Source organism: Ambystoma mexicanum, chromosome 6q, assembly GCF_040938575.1.
Source record: "Ambystoma mexicanum isolate Mex_15411 chromosome 6q, UKY_AmexF1_1, whole genome shotgun sequence".
Lineage (NCBI taxonomy): Eukaryota > Metazoa > Chordata > Amphibia > Caudata > Ambystomatidae > Ambystoma > Ambystoma mexicanum.
This window is the reverse complement of record NC_090937.1, coordinates 5,714,964-5,737,086: the sequence shown is the minus strand read 5'-3', so window position 1 is coordinate 5,737,086 and position 22,123 is coordinate 5,714,964. Positions and strand designations below refer to the sequence as shown.

The following is a 22,123-nucleotide window of genomic DNA, read 5'->3' as shown; positions in this document are numbered from 1 at the left end:
TCACAGTTAGCGAGTTATGAAACTATCGGTATGTCTCTGTGTGTGGGCTTAGGATGGGTTCCTTCGGCAGAGGCTTTTCCAGTTAAGTGCCTCAAGCTTACTCTGCCTTTAGTGGCTTGGAAGTGGGCAGGAGCCTTTCCACTCATCGAGTCTATATTATGTCCCTTTCTTTTCAGTCCTGGGTTTCCATCCATCGCAGCGCCGGGGGCTGTCTTGCCACACCAGGTAATTGCTGCACATAGTCCAGGAAGGGGGACCAGGTACGCTCAGATTTGGACCTATTGCCGAGTCTGATGGCAGTGACTTTCTCGGCTGCTACGATTTCCCAACATTTGGACCACCACATTTGCGTAGACGGACACTCCGGATTTTTCCATAGTCTGGCGATGGAGATTTTGGCGGCTGTGAGGAGGTGAGAGCAGAGGTCCGCCATGCACCCTGTTAAGGGGAATCGACCATCTCCTGTCGCCCCCAGCAGCGCGATTCCCGGGTCCCAGGGGATAGTAAGCCCAGTGATTGCTTTGATTAGTTCCAAGGTATTCTTCCAGAATTGAGTGGCTTTTGGGCAGGTCCAAAAAAGTTTGAACAGGGTTCCTCGGTCTGGGCAGCCCCTCCAACACTGAGCAGGGATGGCTGAGTTGCACTTATTTAGGATTTCAGGAGTACGGTACCATCTGTAGCAGACTTTGAATGCACCTTCTTTGTTCGTCACACATTTTGAGCTTTTTTGCGCTCGGGTCCAGATGTGATACCATTCCTCCAGTTCAATTGTTCTTCCGATGTCGTCTTCCCATTTTAGCATATACGGCTCCTTTTTAGAGGGGTCTGTTCTGTCCAGTATGTTGTACAAAATAGAGATTTTCCCCCTCGGGGGAGGGGTTTTGCGGTGAGGGTGTGTTCTAATACCGTCAGCTCTCTGCTGCCATGTTTCTTGACCTGCTCATTCAAGAGCCAATGCCTCAGTTGCATGTAGCGAAACCTTTCGGTCTCCGAATTCTTAAATTTAGATTTGCACTACTCGAAATTTAGTGGGCGGCCATTCTCAAAGAAGTTTGCGATGGTCTCTAAACCCCCGGCTCTCCACTTCGCAAGATGATTTGGTGCGATTCCCGGGGAAATTCTGGGTTACCCCCAGATTGGCGTGAGGGGTCCCATTGTACTTCTGCATTTCCATAGGCGGCCTGCCTTTTTCCAGCTAGCCAGTGTGTTCCACGTTTAGGGTAGCGGGCCTGGGTCTTGGGTCCCATTGGGTTCCTTGCAGTGGGGCAGCGTCTCGATCGGGGTCTTGCTCCAATCTTCTTCCATTGGTAGCCACCGGGGGCGGTTGACGAGAAGCTTCCAAGCGAAGGCTGGGGCTAGCTGAGCTGCGAGACAGTACCAAGCCACATTCGGGACACCTAGGCCGCCCAATGCGGCACTCCGGAGCATGATACGTTTCAGGATATGTGACTTCTTTGCTTCCCAGACGAGGTTCAATATGTCCCCCTGCAGCTTTTGAAGGGCCTTTTCCCGGATCACCACTGGAAGAGCCTGTGCGAAGTATAGCAGCCGTGGGGTTAAATTTATTTTTATCGCCTTGATCCGACCAAACCATGAGATTTCTTGTTTTCTCCAGCGTCCAATGTCTTTTTTTCAACGCTCCGAAAAGTGCCGGGAGGTTTCTCCGTTTTGTTGGTGTTAATCAGCAGGCGGGAGGCGTATTTGAGGATGCACCAAATCCTTATATTCAGAACAAAAAAAAAAAACTTTAAATGCAGTTTTCAACACAAGCACGATTTTCGTTTTTTCAAGGAAGCACTCCTTTCACTTTCCTGAACAAGGCCTTAAATCAGGGTTGGTGCTGCGACACGGGTTAAGGCCAAATTAATGTAAAGAAAGAAAAAAAACAGAAGTCTTTTAAATGTCCTTGCCTTTTATTGTGGGCTTCTTTTTCCTCCTAAGGCACTCACTAAGCGTTGCTTCAGACTTCCTATCTGAAGTTCAATAAAAAAAAAGATGTCCATTCCGGTAACCTTTTCTTTCCTTGGTTCCGTATGTTAAAGTAAACAGTCCATAAATCAATGCCCGTGTCGTCTAACAGCCAGCATTTATCCCGGCCAAATGGTGCTTTTCAAGTAAGCCCCTGTCAGAGGGACTCTGCGTTTTTCTGCGGCGAGAGTTCGCGCATACGGACTTCTTGCATGCCTGTGACTCTGGCAATCAGTATGCCCAGTTAAAACCTGCTGCCTCCTCCTTCCATTTCTCCTTGCACTCGCCTTCTCCCTGGATAAAGAAAGAACAGACAGCCTCTCTGAATCCACGCATGCGTTAAAAATGCTGTCCTCCCCTCCCCTCCCAAGTCCAGGTGTGTTCAATCTTTCCGTGCTCTCATGAATCAACCCCACTCTTTCCTCGCTTTTCTCTCTGGGCTCTCCCACCTGACCTCCCTGGTTATTATTGGATTCCACCCGCCCTCCTGATATTCTGTCCGTTCTGAATGCCTTTCTTCTGCTGAGGTAATAAGGTAGGTGAAGGTCACTATGCATTTTGGAACTAAGTGATTTGGCAGCTTTTCTTCGTGATTCAGCATAGTGCACTGTGGGAGAAGTAGTTTTCCGACAGGTAGTCTCTGTAGATTTTATTTTGGAATCTCCTGGCAGAGTGGGTTTTTTCATTATGTGCAGCATGTTTTCCCCGTCCATGACTGTAGGTACAGGGTGTTCTGTTAACTTTATGTTGGTGAGTGGGCTAGATGTCCCGCCACTTTTCAAATTAGGTGACTCCGGGGGTGTATCCTCACATACCTCCTTCAAGGAATCATGCCGATCGGGCTGATCTAGGGAACGAGACAGATAGTCCGCTACCAATTGATATTTTCCTGGTTTGTGCACGGTTACAAATCGGAATGGCTGTAATGTAAGAAACCATCGCAATACCCTGTGATTGGAATCTTTCTGTGTTGCTAGCCACCGTAAAGGAGCATGGTCCGTGAAAATGGTGAACTGTCTACCCAGCAGATAGTAACGTAAAGATTCCACTGCCCATTTTATGGCTAAGCACTCCTTTTCCAGGGTTGAATATGGAAGTTCGTGTGATAACAGTTTTCTGCTTATAAAAACAACTGGGATGAGTTCATCTTATGTTCCCTGTGATAGTACAGCCCCCAGGCCGCACCCTGAAGCATCAGCTTGTAAAAAGAAAGGCTTGGAAAAATCGGGGCAGTGTAGAACCGGCCTGTTAGCGATCAGTTTGATCAGAGAATAAAAGGACCGGGTTACTTCTGGGGTGATTGTTAGCGTTTTGTTGGTTTTGACGGCGTCTGTCAATGGGGCAGCTATAGAGGAAAAGTGAGGAATGAACCTTCTGTAGTATCCCAGAAATCCTAGAAAAGCTCGTATCCCCTTCTGGGTGGTGGGCACTTGGAGCTGTTGTATGGCTTGTACTTTGTCTAACAGAGGTGTTCTCACTCCTCCACCCACTGAGTATCCTAAGTATTTGGTAGTGGTTGCTGCCAGTTTGTTTTTTTTTAGGGTTTATGTGCAAGCCGGCTTCTCCCAATGCCATGATTACTTTTTTAAGATGGGATAAGTGTTCCTCCCGGGTGGAACTGAAAATAACTATATCATCCAAGTAGGCAGCTGCATATGGTTCATGTGGTCTTAGGATTTGGTCCATCAGGGCTTGGAAAGTGGCCGGTGCCCCATGCAGACCGAAAGGAAGGACAGTAAACTGGAAGAGGCCTTGAGGGGTTGCAAACGCTGTCTTTTCTTGATCCTCCGGGTGCAGTGGTATTTGCCAATACCCTTTTGTGAGGTCCAGTGTGCTTAGGTATGTTGCTGCTCCTAACCTTTCTAATAACTCATCAATTCTAGGCATGGGATAAGCTTCATAGCGAGCTATGGCATTCAATTGTCTAAAATCCATGCAAAATCTTGTGGACCCATCAGGCTTAGGTACGAGTACCACTGGTGAGCACCAGGCGCTTTTGGATGGTATGATGGTGCCCAGTCTCAGCATTTCCTTTATTTCCTTATTTATGTCTTCCCGTTTGGCCTCGGGTATCCGATAAGGTCTGAGGCAGACTATTTTGCCTGGTTCTGTTTTTATGTGGTGCGACACCAGGTTGGTTCGCCCCGGCAGTCTGGAAAATACTTTTGATACAGGATCAAGGTATCCAAACAACTCTGCTAGTTGATTCTTACTCAGTTGTTGCCCGACCATCACGTCATGTAAACCACTGGGTGCGTTGGGCACCAACTGTTCCGCCACCGATAATTCTGAGAGGGCTGCACACAGTATTTGTGGGGTATCCTCTCTCCACAATTTGAGCAGGTTTACATGATAATTTTTGTTTTTTTCTTTTCTGTCGGGCTGGGCTATTTCATAGTTCACCGGTCCTAAGACTTTTGTGACCTGATAAGGACCCTTCCACTGTGCCAGCATTTTATTGGTAGTTGTTGGTAATAGGACCAGGACTTTGTCTCCCACTTTAAAGGTGCGTAATCGGGTTCCTTGGTCGTAATATTTTTCTTGTTGTAGTTGGGCTCGACCTAACCTCTCTTGTGCAAATTCCCAGAGGTGCCCCAAATGTTCTTGTAAGTCATTTACATACTCAGACAACGTTTTCTCTTCTTGATTCTCCCACGTGTTCTTTAACACTTTCAGAATAGATCTTGGTTGCCTTCCAAATAACAGTTCAAAAGGGGAAAATCCTGTGGAGGATTGGGGCGTGTCGCGCAGTATCATCAGTACCCATGGTAGTGTTCTGTCCCACCCCAATCCTGTGGGACTTGTGGCCCTTCTTAACATTTGTTTTATGGTCTGATTGTATCTTTCCACAAGTCCATCAGTTTGTGGGTGGTACACAGAAGTTTTCAGATGCTTTATTCCTAATGTTTTACACACTTCTTTCATTACAAGGGACATGAAATTGTTTCCTTGGTCTGTCACTATTTCTTGGGGTATTCCCACTCGGGCGTAATATGGGAGCAAGACGTCGCAGACTTGTTTAGCTGAGATACCTCGTAGGGGAAACGCTTCCGGGTATCTTGTGGCATAGTCCACTATCACCAAGAGAAACTTATACCCTCGGCTGCTAGGTTCTATGGGGCCGACAATATCCATCCCGATTCGTTGGAAAGGCACTTTAATAAGGGGCATCCTCTGCAACGGGGCTCGAGGCGGAATACGATTACTGGTCTTTTGGCAGATGGAACATTCCTGACAATACTTAGCCACCTCTGCATATATCCCCGGCCAGTAGAAGTTCAGGAGTAGTCTTTTCAGAGTCATATTTTCTGCCAGGTGCCCCCCTGTGTTGTGGTCATGTGCTAGTTGCACCAAATTCTTGCGATAGGACAGAGGTACCAATAGTTGTTCTTTTTCTGTGTGGTCTACCCCTCTAGTTATCCTGTAGTAAAGACCCTGCTTCTCTCTAAAATATGGGGTGGAGCCTGTATATTGGGTTGGGTCATGAGCTTGTTCTCTTGCCCGTTTTAGTGAGTCATCCGTTTCTATTTCGGTGCGGAATGAGGGTATATGATCCTCTACTTTCTAATCTATCAGGGCTATTTCGTGGGCTTCTGCCCTCCATCCCCACTTATTCTCTCTTTTCTGGGCCCGTGACAACCGTTCCCGAAGTGGGCACCCTTTCAGTTCTGATCCGGAATACGGTGATTCTTTTAGCCATTTTTCAAATCCGGGTAAATCGGTACCTATCAGGACTGGGGCTGGTAGTGTAGGTATCACTGCTGCTTTTATTGGAATCTGCTCCCCTTCTATCCCCAAAGTAATGTCTCTGGTAGGATACTCTTTGACATCCCCATGCACACATTTCACAACTACTCCGCTCACCTGGTTATCTTCTTGGTTGCTTACATGGGGCTGGATCGCTGTTTGACGACTTCCGCTGTCCATCAGGGCCTGGGCGGGGTGTCCATCCACAGTTACTTCTATCACGTACGGGAGTCACCGTCTTCGGATTTCCTGGGACTGAATGGTTCCAATCTCCATCGGTTCTGGTTTCGCTTTTCGGGAGCAGAATCTTGCTATGTGCCCCCATTCACCACACTCAAAACATTGTGGGCCCCCAGGGGTTCTCGGACCCCCATTACCTGAGGACGCTCTGATCTCTGGCCGAGGTCTGGGCTCTGCCGATATCGATCTGTAAGGCCCATTGCGCAGGGTGTCCGCGTCTCCACTTTGTTTCACTTGGGGTGTCAGGAAGGACCTTGGGGTGCCGGCTTTTTGGAAGGCAGTTGCTACGTCTATGGCTTCTGGTAGTGTTAGGTGGTGGTGTTGTCTGACCCACCTCTGTATAGGTCCAGGCATGGCCTCTACAAATTGTTCAAGGATGATTTTCTCTTTGATTTGCCCAATGGTGGAGGTGCTGGGCTGCAACCATTTCTCTGCGAGGTCCTGAATTCTATAAAATAGTTGTCTCGGGCTCTCTCCTGGTTTGAGCCTGGTCTCCCGATACTTGATCCTATAGGACTCTTCATCCATTCCCAGTCTTTCTAGGATAGTTTTTTTCAGTTCGACATATGGGGTATCCCCTGTGGGATTTGCTGCTTGATAGGCTCCCTGCATTACCCCAGTCAGCAAAGGGGCCAGAAAGAAAGCCCATCTCTCTTGTGGCCATTGGGCGGCTCTTGCTATTCGTTCAAAATTGACAAAGAAAAAACTTGGGTCATCCCCCGTTTGGTATTTCTGAAGTACTGTGGGTGGAACTGCCTGTTGAGTTTTGTTGCCGCTACGGCTTCCCCCAGTATTCGTAGTGCTTCTCTACCTTGATCTTGGGCGGCATTCTGTACCTGGATTGCCTGCTGCAGGGCCTGGCGATCTACTTGTGCTTGGTTTCCCTGCACCTGGATTAGTTGCTGTAACTGTTGCTGACCCTCAGCCAAGGTTTTTATTACAGCTTCCATTGTTTTGTGGTTGGCGAGGCGCTATCTTTATCCCACCGCTGCCACCACTGTTAATCAGCAGGCGGGAGGCGTATTTGAGGATGCACCAAATCCTTTTATTCAGAACAAAAAAAAAAAAACTTTAAATGCAGTTTTCAATACAAGCACGATTTTCGTTTTTTCAAGGAAGCACTCCTTTCGCTTTCCTGAACAAGGCCTTAAATCAGGGTTGGTGCTGTGACACGGGTTAAGGCCAAATTAATGTAAAGAAAGAAAAAAAAAACAGAAGTCTTTTAAATGTCCTTGCCTTTTATTGTGGGCTTCTTTTTCCTCCTAAGGCACTCACTAAGCGTTGCTTCAGACTTCCTATCTGAAGTTCAATAAAAAAAAAAGATGTCCATTCCGGTAACCTTTTCTTTCCTTGGTTCCGTGGGTTAAAGTAAACAGTCCATAAATCAATGCCCGTGTCGTCTAACAGCCAGCATTTATCCCGGCCAAATGGTGCTTTTCAAGTAAGCCCCTGTCAGAGGGACTCTGCGTTTTTCTGCGGCAAGAGTTTGCGCATACGGACTTCTTGCATGCCTGTGGCTCTGGCAATCGGTATGCCCAGTTAAAACCTGCTGCCTCCTCCTTCCATTTCTCCTTGCACTCGCCTTCTCCCTGAATAAAGAAAGAACAGACAGCCTCTCTGAATACGCGCATGCGTTAAAAATGCTGTCCTCCCCTCCCAAGTCCAGGTGTGTTCAATCTTTCCGTGCTCTCATGAATCAACCCCACCCTTTCCTCGCTTTTCTCTCTGGGCTCTCCCACCTGACCTCCCTGGTTATTATTGGATTCCACCCGCCCTCCTGATATTCTGTCCGTTCTGAATGCCTTTCTTCTGCTGAGGTAATAAGGTAGGTGAAGGTCACTATGCATTTTGGAACTAAGTGATTTGGCAGCTTTTCTTCGTGATTCAGCATAGTGCATTGTGGGAGAAGTAGTTTTCTGACAGGTAGTCTCTGTAGATTTTATTTTGGAATCTCCTGGCAGAGTGGGTTTTTCATTATGTGCAGCATGTTTTCACCGTCCATGACTGTAGGTACAGGGTGTTCTGTTAACTTTATGTTGGTGAGTGGGCTAGATGTCCCGCCACTTTTCAAATTAGGTGACTCTGGGGGTGTATCCTCACAGTTGGGTAATTGAACTCCTAGATAGCTGATGCTACTTTTTGCCCATGGGATCTGGAACTCAGCCTCCAGTGCAGTCTTGAGCTTTCTTGGGAAGTGGATGCCCATTGCCACAGATTTGGAGGGCTTATTGTGAGCCCTGAGGCTGTTCGGAATTCTTCGAGGGTTTGCCGTAGGGCTCCCATAGTCTTTCGTGTGGGTGAGTGTGAGCAGTACATGGTCCGTATAAAGGGCTATTTAGTAGGATTCCTTTTTGATCGTGAGCCCGTGTATCGATGGGTTCAGGCGAACCCTCTCTGCAAATGGCTCCATGGATAGGGCGAAGATGAGTGGGAAAAGGGGGCATCCCTGTCTCGTACCTCTGGTTATGTTGATTTTGCCGGATTTTGCCCCATTTAAGCGCAGTCTCCTGGAGGGACTTTGGTCGATGGCTAGGACCCATTTTACAAAATTCGGACCAAAGCCGAAATGCAGTAGGGTTTGCTTTATGTACCCCCAGTCAAGCATATCAAATGCCTTATGCGCATCCAGGGAGAGGACTGTCTGCTTCAAGCCCATCCTGTTTGCTGAGTCTATAGTGTTGATGGTTCTGCGGATATTGTCCTGAGTGCCCCGCCCCGGAATGAAGCCTGCTTGAGCCGGATGCATGATCTCTGGGAGGAGCGGAGCGAGCCTGTTTGCCAATATTTTAGCGAATATTTTTCGCATAGTTATTTAGAAGAGTTATAGGCCTATATGATGCGCATTGCGTCTGGTCTTTCCCAGGTTTTGGAATTAGCACCATTAAAGATTTGTTCATAGACGCTGTAGTGGAGCCTGTAGAGAGAAATTAATTGTATAGGTTTTCCAGATGGGGTGCTAGCAGATGAGCAAACTTCCTGTAGAATTTTGAGGTCAGCCCGTCCGGACCGGGCGTGGTATTTTTCAGAAGGCAGATCATCTCGCTTACTTCATCTACTGAGATTGGGCGCTCCAGGTCAGGCATTAGGGGATGTGGCTGCTTCTTTGAGATCGGGGCCAGGAATTGTGCAATGGCCGGAGCTGATGTCAGCAGTCCTGTCATGATTTCCACGTGATGCTGAACCATTGTCTCGAGCTTTTCTGGGTCCAGGTGGTCTAAGGAGCCATTTTTGTCGACCAGGGCTTGGATGTAGTTCCTGGTTTGGAACTTTTTCAACTTGTGTGCAAGGAGCCGATTAGCTTTGTTACTATTGAGGAAGTAGAATTGTTTGGTATAGGTTAATGTTCTAGCAGCCCGATCCGCTAGGTGCATTTCCAGCTCTCTTTTTGCTCTTTTTAGTTCTCGGTTCGTTGTTTTCGTGTAGCGCTGTTTGAGCTTGTTTTCCAGTTCTGCTAGCCTTTCCTCCAGCTTTCGTTGCTTCAGCAAATTTTGCCGCCTGAGCTGTTGTGTCCATTGCCACCCCTCGGATTACCGGTTTCATGGTGTCCCACACAGTTGCCCTTGAAGAGTCTGGGGTTGTGTTCTCGGTGAAATAGTTCTGAAGCGCCTCAGCGATGTCAGTGCTGGCGGATGCGTCGGCCAAGATATGATCTTGCCTTTTGAATTCCAGCTGGGCACGTTCTGGGACTCCGTGCAGAAGCAGCGTCATCGTGACCGGCGCATGATCTGAGATGGTTATATGCCCGATTTGGATTTCCTCCACATAAGGGGCCATTGTGTTTGCGGCAAGCAAGAGGTCGATCCACGAGTACCCACTGTGGGCATGCGAGAAACAGGTATAGTCCCTTTCTCCCTGGTTGCGCAGTCTCCATATGTCAGTCGTCTCAGTTTCCCATAGGAATTCGGCCATGGCTTTGCTGAAGTCTTCCCTTGAGGATGGTAGTGTCTTGTCAACGCTCGGGTCTGGGGGGAGGTTAAAGTCTCCTCCGATTAGTAAGTGGCCGGCAGAGAAGGCGGTGATGGTCGGGAGGAGGTTGCGGAGAAACTGGTCTTGCTCTTTGTTTGGACCATAGATTGCCACTAGGGTAATAGGTTCAACTAAGAAGCCTTTTAGGAGCAGGAATCTCCCCTCCGGGTCTCTTTTTGATGGTAATCTGAGTTAATGCCAGATTTTTGACTCAGCAGGATTGCGACTCCTCTTTTTTTATGTGCGGCTCAGGCAAAGTAGGATTTAGGGTAGCGTCGGAAACGTATCTGTTTTTCGTCCTCTGCTATAAGATGGGTTTCCTGGAGGAAGACGATGTCGGCTGCTAATTGGTCTAGTCTATGTTCCACCGACTTAAGCTTTCTTGGTGCATTGAGACCTTGTATGTTCCATGTCGTGATGGCGAGTGTTTTGTTTAACAAACCCATCCTTTGAGCCCAAGGTAGTTCAGATCGTAGTCTTCCCTGAAGGTTACTTGTTCTGAACCTTTCGGCGCCTTATCCTGCAGGTTGCATTCTGTTTGGCTCTGACCCTATGAACTCTGTCCAGTTCCAGGGGGGCTCCATCTGGGAGCGATAGAATGAAGCGGAATAAGTCATTGACATAGATGTTGAGTTCTTCCTCGGGGACGGAACTCGGATTGTTGCGCCTAGACCTGTTTTCCGCTTCTTCTTGCTTGTTTTCAAGGGCTTCTCATGTAGCCTCTAGCGCGGTGAGCCTGTCAGCCCCCTCCCCGATCTCAAAGTTTTGCTCAAACAGAGTTTTTTCAATTTCTTCTGTCCTTGTTTCCACTTCACCCACTCTCATATCTAGAGACAAGATTTTGCTTTTTAATTCTTCTGTACCTTTTTGGTATTCCTTAGTTATGGCGGAGAGGAGCTCCTGGAGGTCTGCTTTAGTAACTGCTTGGGTTGGCATATCGGTGTTGGGGTCAGGGGGTGCGCTTGCGGTGTCATTACGCTCCCCTTTCTTAGCCTTCTCCCCCATGGTGGTGGACAGCAGGGTAGATATATCGGTTTGTTTAGAAGGTTTCGGATTCCTGGACATTGTTCTTTGTGATTGTAGCGGGAAACGGGTCAGCCACTCGCCTATAATGGCCCGCTATTAGCTCACAGGGGACCCTCTTTAGATCAGATCCCCGGGGCTGTTCTATGCTGCTTGGTGGCTCTGCCGTGGGGTGCTGAGCGTGACCGGCCTCAGTGCTCTGCTACTATGCTGGAACTCCGGTAGGGAGCAGAAGGGCCGCCAACGGCACCCAGCTGGACCCGCTCCTCTGAGGAGCCGGGTGAAGTCGTAGGGGGGAGATGCGTTGGGCTCCCCGGATCTGCAGGATGGGATGAAGATGGAGAGATGCAGCCTCCTTTTCAGGTCCGGGAAGCCTGGTGGTAAGTCTCGGGCCCCGCTCCTGGGGTAACCCGCGGCGGCTCAGGCACACCCCCCTCCCCCGGGAGCCCGACCAGGGGAGTCGGCAGGCGAGCCCTTGCGAGGTCCCGGATGGCGCGCCAGGTGCCGCCCTACCTTCCTCTAGTAGCGGGTGCCGTGCTTTGAGTCCGGTGCCGCCGGAATCCGTCTCCTCCCCCCGTTCCCGACACCAGCCGAGGATATGCTGCGATGGAGTGACATGTCAGTCCCCCGGCTCTAAACGAAACATCGGAGGCCCTGGGCCGTTTGCGGGAGCCTGCAGGAGGCCGCCCGCGCAGAGATGCAGGTGGTGGGAGGCTAGTGGGCTCGAGGGGGCGGCAGGGCTCAACGCTGCGTTCTTCTGTGGCAGGGCCCCTCCTGCAGCTGCTAGCTGTCTCCGGACCCGATGCTCCGGCGTACGCTGCCAGAGGAATTAGTCCCCTGGGTCCCAACAGGGGGCGGATCCTACTGTGTTCTCCTTCGGTCACCGCGGCTGCCGGCCTCTGGTGAGCGCTTCTCCCGGGGGTTGCTGGATGGATTAATTTCTTGTCTGCCTAGTGACCTCCACAGCTGTTGGCCTCCGGATGAGCACCTGTCCCTCCCGCCAAGGCTGATCGGAGAAAGGAGGTCGGGCTAGACACCTCAGCGGTCCGCCATCTTGGGATCCCGCCAATGCCAAATCATCTCACCAAGAGACTCTGGCAGAACTTCATCCCCCTCCGGGCTAGGGACGTCGAGGTGGAGGCATAAACTGCAACAGCCTCCCGGCTCTTCAAAATGCCGAGTTTGCGCGCAGGAGATTCGGGTTTACTGGGGCATTTCGGATCGATACATGGTCACGGCCGGGAACTCTCACTGGGCCAAACCGTTTGCCATGGCGCCAAGCCACGCCCCCAATATGGTATTTTTAACTTGTGATGCAGCTTTAGCATTGGGTTTTCGAGAACAGCTTGCCCTATTTTTAAAAACAGCTACCAGAGATTTTTGTTCACAAGCATAATGGTTACTAGACTGTTTGGTGAGTTTCATCTACTTCAATGTAGTTCCTAACAAACTAGTTTAGAAAAAAATGAGCAGTCGCCTCACCAGACGTGATGGCATAGTTGGTGGTCCATAGACCATGTTCAGTAACAAAACAAAAAAAAATTATTGCATTTGCAAATCTGTCTTGAACGAGTGCAGTCTAAAGGTCTTTCCTAAAATATATTTTGGGAAACTGCGGTTGGATCGTGAATGCAAGGTGCCCAAAATGAGAACCCATCCAAACTAGTTGAAAGGAAAAATTGTTTTCATATATGAAAAAAGGAAAATGAGACAAAGTTTATCCTAAGAAACTGAACTGACATTTACCGTATTATTGGATACAGATGCAAATAGGGAAATGGGTATAATGTGCACAGTAGCTTATCATTACCCTAACGTCTCAACTGCTATGCAGTTTTCTGTTTTTCTTGATAAAAGTCCATCTCTATCAGGGTCCCCACCCATTCTTGCTGATTTACCTGATAGGCTGATTACTTCTGCCACCTGTTGAGGACCAGATAATTGTTTATTCTGTAAATGGTGCTAGGCCATCTTTCAATGGTAATTGTGTCTTCTGGTGCCTTTGCTAGTGAAATGTTTATGCCACAACTGTCAAGTAGTATATTCATCTTAATCTCTAAAGATAGATCTATGCATTTTCAATTTATACTTTAGATAATTGTTGTATTTTGACTATTTCTTTCCAGGTACACTTCATACATCCTTACAGTTCCCATTGTACTCATTTGCGGCACCCTCTGTTATATTAAGAAAGTATATGCTTTAGATCGGTCTACTGTCACAGATGGCTTCAGAAATCCCAAGATGATAAATTTAAGGCGTTTTATTAAAGTTTGAACCAAATGGTCTGGTAGACTGCAATGTTTGAAACAAAGGGTGTCACTATAACTCGCTTTAGCTCCACCTCGGCTCCCTCCACCCAAGCACACTGACCCTCAGCATCTCACCAACGTACTCTAAAGCAAGGTAATGCCTACTATCCAAGTCTTTCTAATCTTGATGGGGGGGGGAACCTAAAGGCCATGGACTTTTTTTCCATCTGCCTCCCTGTTGGGCTTTCTAAGGGATACCTCTGGTCGGTTTTACTGCCCGTTGCCACCAGGGTTTCTTTTGCGTTTTTCCCTTCGAATGGATTGTGTACTCCCACGTATTCCTCAACTTTGATATTCATATCATCAGCTTTGCTGCTTCGGCAAAAATGTTTCCACACCAGAGGGCGCTTATCTCTATGGCGTGGCGTCGATGTCCCTTGAAGGTTGCCGTAGAGAGTTGACGTCATCTGTAGTACAAATAGCTTGAGCCGTGCCCGTTGGCTACAGTTCAGTTTTTCCGAAAGCTTTTGCTTCGTGTGTTTGAAAACGGCGCTTCAGTCTTTCGTCAAGATGTCTTCATCTTCGGATCCTTCTACCCAAAGAACTGGCTTCACAAAATGCCGGGATTGCGAGAAGATGTTGCTCACTGATCCCCATTGAGTTTGCCTATGCTGCCTCAGTCCCGATTATCGGATCGATGATTGCGGGTCATGTCAGGCCATGACACCTAAAGCTCTCAAGGAACGGCAAGGTAAATTGGCGATGGGGAGGGAATCTTCGAAGACCTCTTCGAAGAGAATTAGAGACTCTGAGGAGTCAAAGGACTCATCCTGGGGTGAGTCGAAGATGTCTCGATTGAGTAGTCAGTCAAGAAAATCTTTGTCTACTTCTTTGAAGAAGGCGAAGAAGAGAGGTCGCTGATCTCCCTGTTCTTCTTTTTCTTCGTCTTCTGACTCCACAGGGATTATTACTTGTCCAACTAAACATGATTCCCTAAAAAATGGGAGTCCTTCAGAGCCTCAATGATGCAAATCTTTGAGAATGCGGCCCAACCCCCTCAAAGAAGTTGCGCGAAGACCATGCCCCAGCTCATCCCTTGGATGACAGAGGAAGGTCGGAGACTACTAAATGCTCAAAATCTGGCGAGAAATCAAGGGTACCGTCTAGAGAGCCTTCTCCGGTACGTAAGAAAAAGAGCAAGTCAAGCCTTTTGGTGCATAAATCGAAGGCACTTCCAGACTAAATGGAATCAGGTTCCAAACCTTCGACACCCGTGTCGAAGGTTCCGTCAACACCATTCTCAACGCCTTTGTCGAGTACAAAATCGATTCCTATAGCGTTTTCGACGCCATTAGTGAAATCTATGCCATCGCCTTCATGGCCTCAACCCTTGGCTAAGGTTTATACCCATTTACCAAGAAAATACCTTTTCAAGTCTATGGCTTCCATTTATGAAGAGGAACAATCCTCTGAAGAGATTCTTCCCCATTTGGATTGAAGTATAGAACAAAAGACGCTCCTGAAGAGCTAATTGAACCAGAATGTAAAATGTCTGATCTGAATGACTGTCTCCAATCAGCTAGTGGCATAGACACTTTGCCTGAATTGGAGTTAGACAGACCTGACCCAACTGATGATGCCTATTCAGCATACAGGAATACAAACAAGATGATATGACAGATATTCTGAGGCAGGGTCCTCAGAAAGATCCAATACTACCTTTTCACACAGCCCAAAAGAAGGTCATAGCTAATTGGGAGACCCCAGAATCTGGACCTGCAGTAAATAACTATTTTGCAAAAAAATATAGACCATCATCATTTGATCCAGACTATTTAAGCACCGACACCTGAAAGCTTAGTGGTCCAAGCAGCTACATCCACAAGGCAGTCTGCTTACCCATCAATTCCCCCCCCGACAGGGATGATAAAAGAATTGATGCATGGTCTTGCAAGATTTTTTCTTCAAGCAGTATGGCTTTAAAATCAACCAACGTTACTTGCACCCTTTGCAGATTCACCTACACCCTGTGGGACTGTATTAGTATGGGGGCTGAGCACATTCCGGAAGGCGAGGAAAGAGACAGCTTCCTGGCTATTGTGAAAGACGGAAAGGAGGCAATGGGGGAATGTCTCCAGTCAGGACTGGACACTGCTGACAGCATCAGCAGGTCCATGGCTTCTAGCACAGTGCTATGCAGATTTGTGTGGCTGAGAAAGTCGAGCTTTGCACTGGATGTGCAGGCCAGACTACTCAATATGCCCTTTGATGGCTTGAGGTTGTTCGGCAGCAAGGTGAATGAGAGTCTGGAGAAGCTGCAGGACCTCTAAGGCGACAGCTAAATCACTTAGCGCCTCCATAGGTCAACCTCCACAACACTCAGGCTCATCTTCCTGGAGGGGTCGTCCTTTTTGTTTTTATTCCTCATTTGGAAGAGGAAGAGCAGAGGCTAGTCGAAGAGGACAAAAGAGATTTCCTCGTGGTGGACGAGGAAGGTGTGCTAGATCAGCCCCACCAGCGGCAACTGTCCCTTCAGCCGCTACTGCAGCCGCCGCTAAACCACTCTGAGGTCCTGAACCACAAGACCCTGGTGGGAGGCAGAATCTCTCAGCATGTGAAAGAATGGCGAGGCATTGCTTCTGATGCTTGGGCACTGGAAACAGTAACGTAAGGTTACTGCCTTCCTTTTCAGAAAAGACCTCAGGACCATCCACCGGGATACAACTCTGTCAAAATTGTGGACCCGCTCCTGTTGCAGGAAATTTTAACCCTGCTAGAAAAAGGTGCAATAGAACATGTACCTGTAGCGGAGAGGAACAAGGGTTGGTATTCCCCCCTACTTTCTGATTCCCAAGAAGGACGGAGGATTGAGACCCATTTTTGACTTAAGAAATTTGAACAAATTCCTCAGGAAGGACAAGTTCAAGATGGTTACCCTTTCTCAGATCCTTCAGGCTCTCCAACTCCAGGACTGGTTGGTATCATTGGACCTTCAGGATGCTTACTTTCATGTGCCAATCCATCTCAAGCACAAAGTACCTGTAACGCTCACCTCCCACAGAGGCGCAGGCCTGGTTTGGAGTGCTGTTGCCTCTTCTATGGTGAAGCGCAGGACTCGGAAGATGGACTGGACCGGACCTTCAAATCTGGCTTGTCTGACTCGCAGAACTATTCTTCTGTGTGCGGAAAGGGAGTATTAACAATCTGCGGGATAATGTGTAAGCCTCCCACTCCCTTCTCACTTTCCACGAAACCCTTCTGCGATTCCCCTTGAAGTCTCACCTTATGGTCTGAAAGGACGAGCTCTCCATCCTGCTTCTGATGCAGGGGCGCATTGTAATCCAGTTACTTCACTGGATCATGGATTGTAGAGAGTTCAAGTCTGCTTGACCTTCCCGGTAAAGTTCTGTGAGAATTCTGTTTATAAGTATGAGCCCGAAATAATAATTGTCCGTTGTCTCCATTTCAGGTGCAGAACAAAGATTCCGAGATGAGCAATGGAACCGACAAAGGAAACTCAGGTGAGTTGTTTGATGAGAGGTTCCTGTAGTGTCCTTGCATTAACGCACTAATGCTTGTGTCTTTTTTCCCCATAGGGGCCGGGGTTCGGAAATGCCGGAGATATGGCACTGACCCGAAGTGAAAGGTGCAGTTCCAGTAGATATCAGATAAGTCTTTAATGAGCGTTCAGGTAATGTCTTAGCATTCGCTCATTAACGCTGATGTCTCTTTTTCCCCTTAGGGGCCGTGGTCCGGAAATGCCAGGATGCGGCACCGACACGAAATGAAGTGGGAATGACCCAACAGGTAAGTCTTATGATGGCAAATTAAGGTTTTCTTATTCTCTTCCCAAGCTCACCTTTGTTCTTGTCTTTTTCTCCATAGGCGCTGAAATGTGGTTGCGGATCCAGATGGTCGCTGATGAACATGGAGGCGCCTAGTAGTGGAATGCGGCGCTGCAACGATCGATGCGATGTGCTTTTAAAATGAATGTCTTCCTTTTCAGGATCGTCGACGAAATGTCTCCGGAATGCGGATTTAGCAGGTAAGGAATCTTCTTTCTCCTATTCTCTTCTCCCTTTGCAGGTGTTCCAGGATGCTGGCGGGCGTGGCAGAAGTCAGGATGCAGGAGCAGACACGGTGAGCATCCAGCTGCTAGATGCAGAACAACGCAAAGCGTGAGTTGCTGCTTGGGCGTGGCTTAAATAGCCTTCGAAGTAGTTCCAGGTATGTATCCTTCCTCTCAGGTATGTATTCTTCCTCCGGCCACACCCGTGTGGTTAAGTAGTCCCCAAAGATAAAGTAGTCCCATTCAGGCCTCTAGATGGCCCGGATGTTGCAGCATGGTCTGCATCAGGCAAGTTTACACCAAGCACCTTTAAACACAAAGTCATCTTTTATGAGCCTGGCGCCTATGGCGCCAGGACTGTTGTCCAATATGAGCCTGGCGCCAGGACTGAGTCCAAAGGGCCCCTACTTGGGGCTGCTGAGACTTCCCTCGGGGACATGTGTGCCTCTGGGGTAGCTGGGCCTGGTCTGGCTCCTTAGAGGTAGGCATCATGACAGTACCTGAGGTTCGCGGTTGGTGGTTCTCACTATCAGTTTCGAGTTCTGCCATTTGGGCTGACCTCAGCCCCGAGGATTTTCACCAAACTGATGGCGGTTTCGTCAGCGAGTCTCAGGAGAGGGGGGAGATTCACGTTTACCCCTTCCTGGACGATTGGTTGATTACAGCTTGTTCACCAGAACAAGCCCAGGAACATGTCAGAATCACCTGCTACTCCCTACACAGACTGGGCTTCTCTCTCAATTACAAGAAGTCCCATATGAAACCATTCCAAAGACTCCAATTCATCGGAGCGGTCCTGGGCACTTCCTCGGGGAAAGCCTCGCCACCCGAGGCGAGAGCTCAACACATTAGCAGACGGTAACAAAGTTCCAGGATGCCCATCATCTACCGACCTTTGATTTTCTGAGGTTGCTCGGCCGCATGGCATCCTGCATTTTTCTGGTGCCAGAGGTCGGATTGAGGATGAGATCCCTTCAATGGGCCCTCAGGACTCAGTGGTCCCACTTTTCGGGGAATATGTCAGATCTTCTGCAAGTTCCGAGCAGAGTGGCTCAAAACCTTCTATGGTGGGTTTACAAGGGCACAATTCTCAAGGGAGAATCTTTTTGGCGACCATGGCCAGAGAGAACGATAGTGATGGACGCCTCACTCACGGGATGGGGAGCCCACACCAACGATCTGACAATCAGCGGTCGTTGGGCTCCATCGGAAACCAAACTTCACATCAATCATTTGGAGCTCAGGGCAATCAGACAAGCACTGAAGGCCTTATTGCCCGCTGTATGGGGAAAGAATGTCCTGATAATGACGGACACCACAGTGGCATGTACTACTACCTCAACAAAAGAGGTGGTGTAGGGTCACTACCACTGTGCAGAGAGGCAATGCAGCTCTGGTTCTGGGTAATAAAAGAAGGAATCTGTCGGCAGTTCACCTAGCTGGAGAGCAGAATACGGCAGCAGACGCTCTCAGCAGGCAGAGCACAGTATCCCATGACTGGAAACTAGCTCAGGAAGTCCTTCAAGAGATCTGCACCCTTTGGGGCACCCTTCAAGTGGATCTGTTCGCGACCGATGTGAATCGGAAGTACGATCATTACTGCTCAAGGGAATTTCCTCCACAATGAGCTCTAGGGGACGCGTTCTTAGTGGACTGGGAGTTTCTATTCCTGTACGCGTTTCCCCCAGTCACAGTGATTCCTCACGTAATCAGGAGGTTGAGAAAGTTCAGGAAAACCATGATCTTAATAGCCCCAGATTGGGCCAGTAGAACGTGGTACCCAGACCTTCTGGACATGCCCATCTGCCCTCCAATACCTCTTCCACTAAGAGAGGATCTTCTCTCGCAAGAAGGTGGTCAGGTTCTCCAGTCAGAGATCAAGACACTCATCCTTCACGCATGGTTTCTTAGAGGCTGAGATATAAGGATTGGGACCTCCCGGACGACGTAATGGAGATTTTGCTTTCGGCCAGAAGGCCAGCAACAAAATCCTTGTACCGGTGTTGTTGCAATAAGTTCAGTAACTGGTGCAAGGATAAGAATGTGGATCCATTCCTATGTGGCACACCTATGGTGCTTTCTTACCTGTTACATTTAGCCAATTTGGGGCTCCAGATTGGTACAATAAAGGGATATCTAGCGGCACTTTCTATCTTTAAGCACTCGCCTGAAGAAGTGTCTTATTTCAAGATACCTCTAATTGTACAATTCTTGAAGAGTCTCACTAACGTGTACCCGTCAGTCCCATTTCATGTCCCTGTTTGGGATTTAAATCTAGTATTAAAATTCCTTACCTGCATTCCTTTTAAGCCTTTGAATTCTTGTCCTTTAAGGCTCCTCACACTGAAAACAGTCCTACTAGTGGCTGTCATATCAGCCCACAGGGTGAGTGAGTTACAGGCTCTCTTGTAAACCTCCTCACACTATTTTCCATAAAGATAAAGTACTACTGAAGGTTAAACCTTCATTCCTACCCAAAGTAGTATCTGATTTTTTACGTGTCTCAAAATATCATTTTGCCATATTTCTATCGTCCCCCTCATGCAAGTAAAGAGGAAGAAAGACTTCACAGGCTGCACCCAAAGAGGGCTCTCAGCTTTTATATTTCTAGATTGGTAAAGTTTAGGCAAAATGACCAACTTTTTAATGGGTATACCGGCCACAAATTGAGCCTAGCAGTAACAAAACAAACCTTATCCGGGTGGATAATTTTGGCAATCGGAGAATGCTACAGACTGGAGGGTAAAGAACCTCCAGATGGGCTAAGGACTCATTCCACCAAGGGCATGGCAACTTCGACAGCTCTTCAAAGGGGTGTCCCGGTGCAGGATATCTGTGCAGCTGCCACTTGGTCGTCTACGCATACATTTGTGAAACATTGTTTAGATTCGACCTCGTCCCAAGGAGGTCTCTTTGGCAAGGCCGTTCTACATACGGTCCAGGAGTAGAGTTAATTCGTACTCCCTCCTCCAAATTCTCACTGTTTTGGGAATCTATCAAAGATTAGGAATATGTGGTAGGACACCATTCATTCGAAGAACATGTTACTTATCAACTGGTAATGTTCTTTCGACTGGATGTTTCCTCCCACGTATTCCTCATCGACCCTCCCAGCCTACCCCACCATACAAATTACGTGAATTACCCTTTTGTGTTCCTTGAGAGCTTACGGTCTAGTGGTACGCCTGGTCACTCTTCAGTTGAGAATATCGAAAAAACAGAATTGAACCAACGGGCGCGGCTGGAGCTATTTTTACTACGGATGACGTTGACTCTCTACGGCAAACTTCGAGGGACATTGACGCCACGCCATCGAGCCGGGCCCTCTGGTGTGGAATTTTTTTTCCAAAGCAGCAAAGATGAGAAATACGTGGGAGAAACATTCAGTCGAAAGAACATTACCAGTTGGTAAGTAACTTGTTCTTCTCACTGTTGCTCCCCCATCTTTCTAGCTCCACTTTCCTTTCTCTGTGGTCTTCCTAATCTCCTTCTCTGTGTACCTCTTTCCATCTTTAACTTCTCTTCCTTGCTCCCCTCTTGTTCTCCTCTCCCCTCTTTCTCCTTTCCCCTCTTACATCCCGTCCCCTTTCCTCCATACTGTATGGGCGTCCCTTGAGAGGGATGGGAGACAGAACCTTTTTCACCAGAAAACATCATCTTTCCCTTTAAATTTACAGGCGCGGGGGCATGGCCCTGGGAGAATGCGCTTGCCTGATTTCGCCCACCGGCGCCACTCCCCAGTCCCCTTTTCCGCGTCGTCAGGAACGGGCCGAATTCACCAGTACTCCTGGGTTTGGCTTTGGCCATGTAATTCCACACGCAGATACTTCTTCTCTTCTGTCTTTTTGTCTTTTTATCATTCAGGTACTCGATCCTCAGACGTCACACTCCTCATCACTCCATGTCTACTTCTACAGGGTTCAGCAGGTGTCCATCCTGCAATAGTCTCTTTCCAACTTCAGACCCCAACGCCCTCTGCCTACGTTGCCTTGGCCCAGACCACGGCTGGCAAGCTTGTACCGCGTGTGACGCGCTTTCCTCAAGGCCTCTGAAGAACAGACTAGCCAGGTGGAGGGAGCTCTTCCAGAGATCGCCTCCAGAGGACCGGAAGGACTTGGTCAATCATCGATACAGACCCAAGGTAGGGCCACTCGTTTCCAGCACACCCAGCAAGGGAGACTCCTTCCAAGGACTCGACCGCACGGGCGGAACCACTCAGGTTCTCATACCAGCACAAGTACTGAGGCGAAGACAGCTACCGGCCGGTAGGCCGAGTGGTCAGTGGATCCTCCCGGTGACAGTGCTGAGGGAAAGGAAGGTTCTTTTACAGGGTCTTCACCCGAGGGGCCACACCCTAGTACCGGCAACATGTCCGAGGGGGCGCCTATATGCAGTACTACTGGCAGATCCACTGAGGGCGAAACGCCTTCCGGGTCTTGGCCTGAAATACTGGGATTACTCGCGAGGGGCAATGCCCTAGTACCGGCACACGTACCGAGGCTAGTCCAGCTACTGGCCTCATGGCCGAGGGGTCTCCGTTTTCTTCCGGGGGCTGTGCTGAGGGACCGCAAGGTTCTTTTACTGGGGTTACTCCTGAGGGGTAACGCCCTATTACCGGCATCGTGTCCTAGGGGGCGCCTTCACGCAGTACTACCGGCAGCTCCGCCGAGGGCAAAACCGCTTTCCAGGTCACAGCCTCAGTTGCGGGATTGGCCCTTTGTTCCAACACCAAGCGTCTTGGACAGGGCTGGGTCCAATGAGCCAGGCAGCATGACTTCGGCACGCAGTTTGGCAATTCAATACCCCCTCTTGCGGAGCGGGTGGAGGAAAGAGTCACAAGGTGGGACTGGTGTCAGCC

General features: G+C 48.8%; 1 protein-coding gene across 2 annotated transcripts in view; it reads left to right on the top strand.

Moving 5' to 3' along the window:
- Positions 1-22,123, top strand: part of TDRD7 (tudor domain containing 7) — a 2,843,905-nt gene that overhangs the window by 1,361,236 nt on the left and 1,460,546 nt on the right. The gene's annotated exons all lie outside the window — the stretch shown is intronic.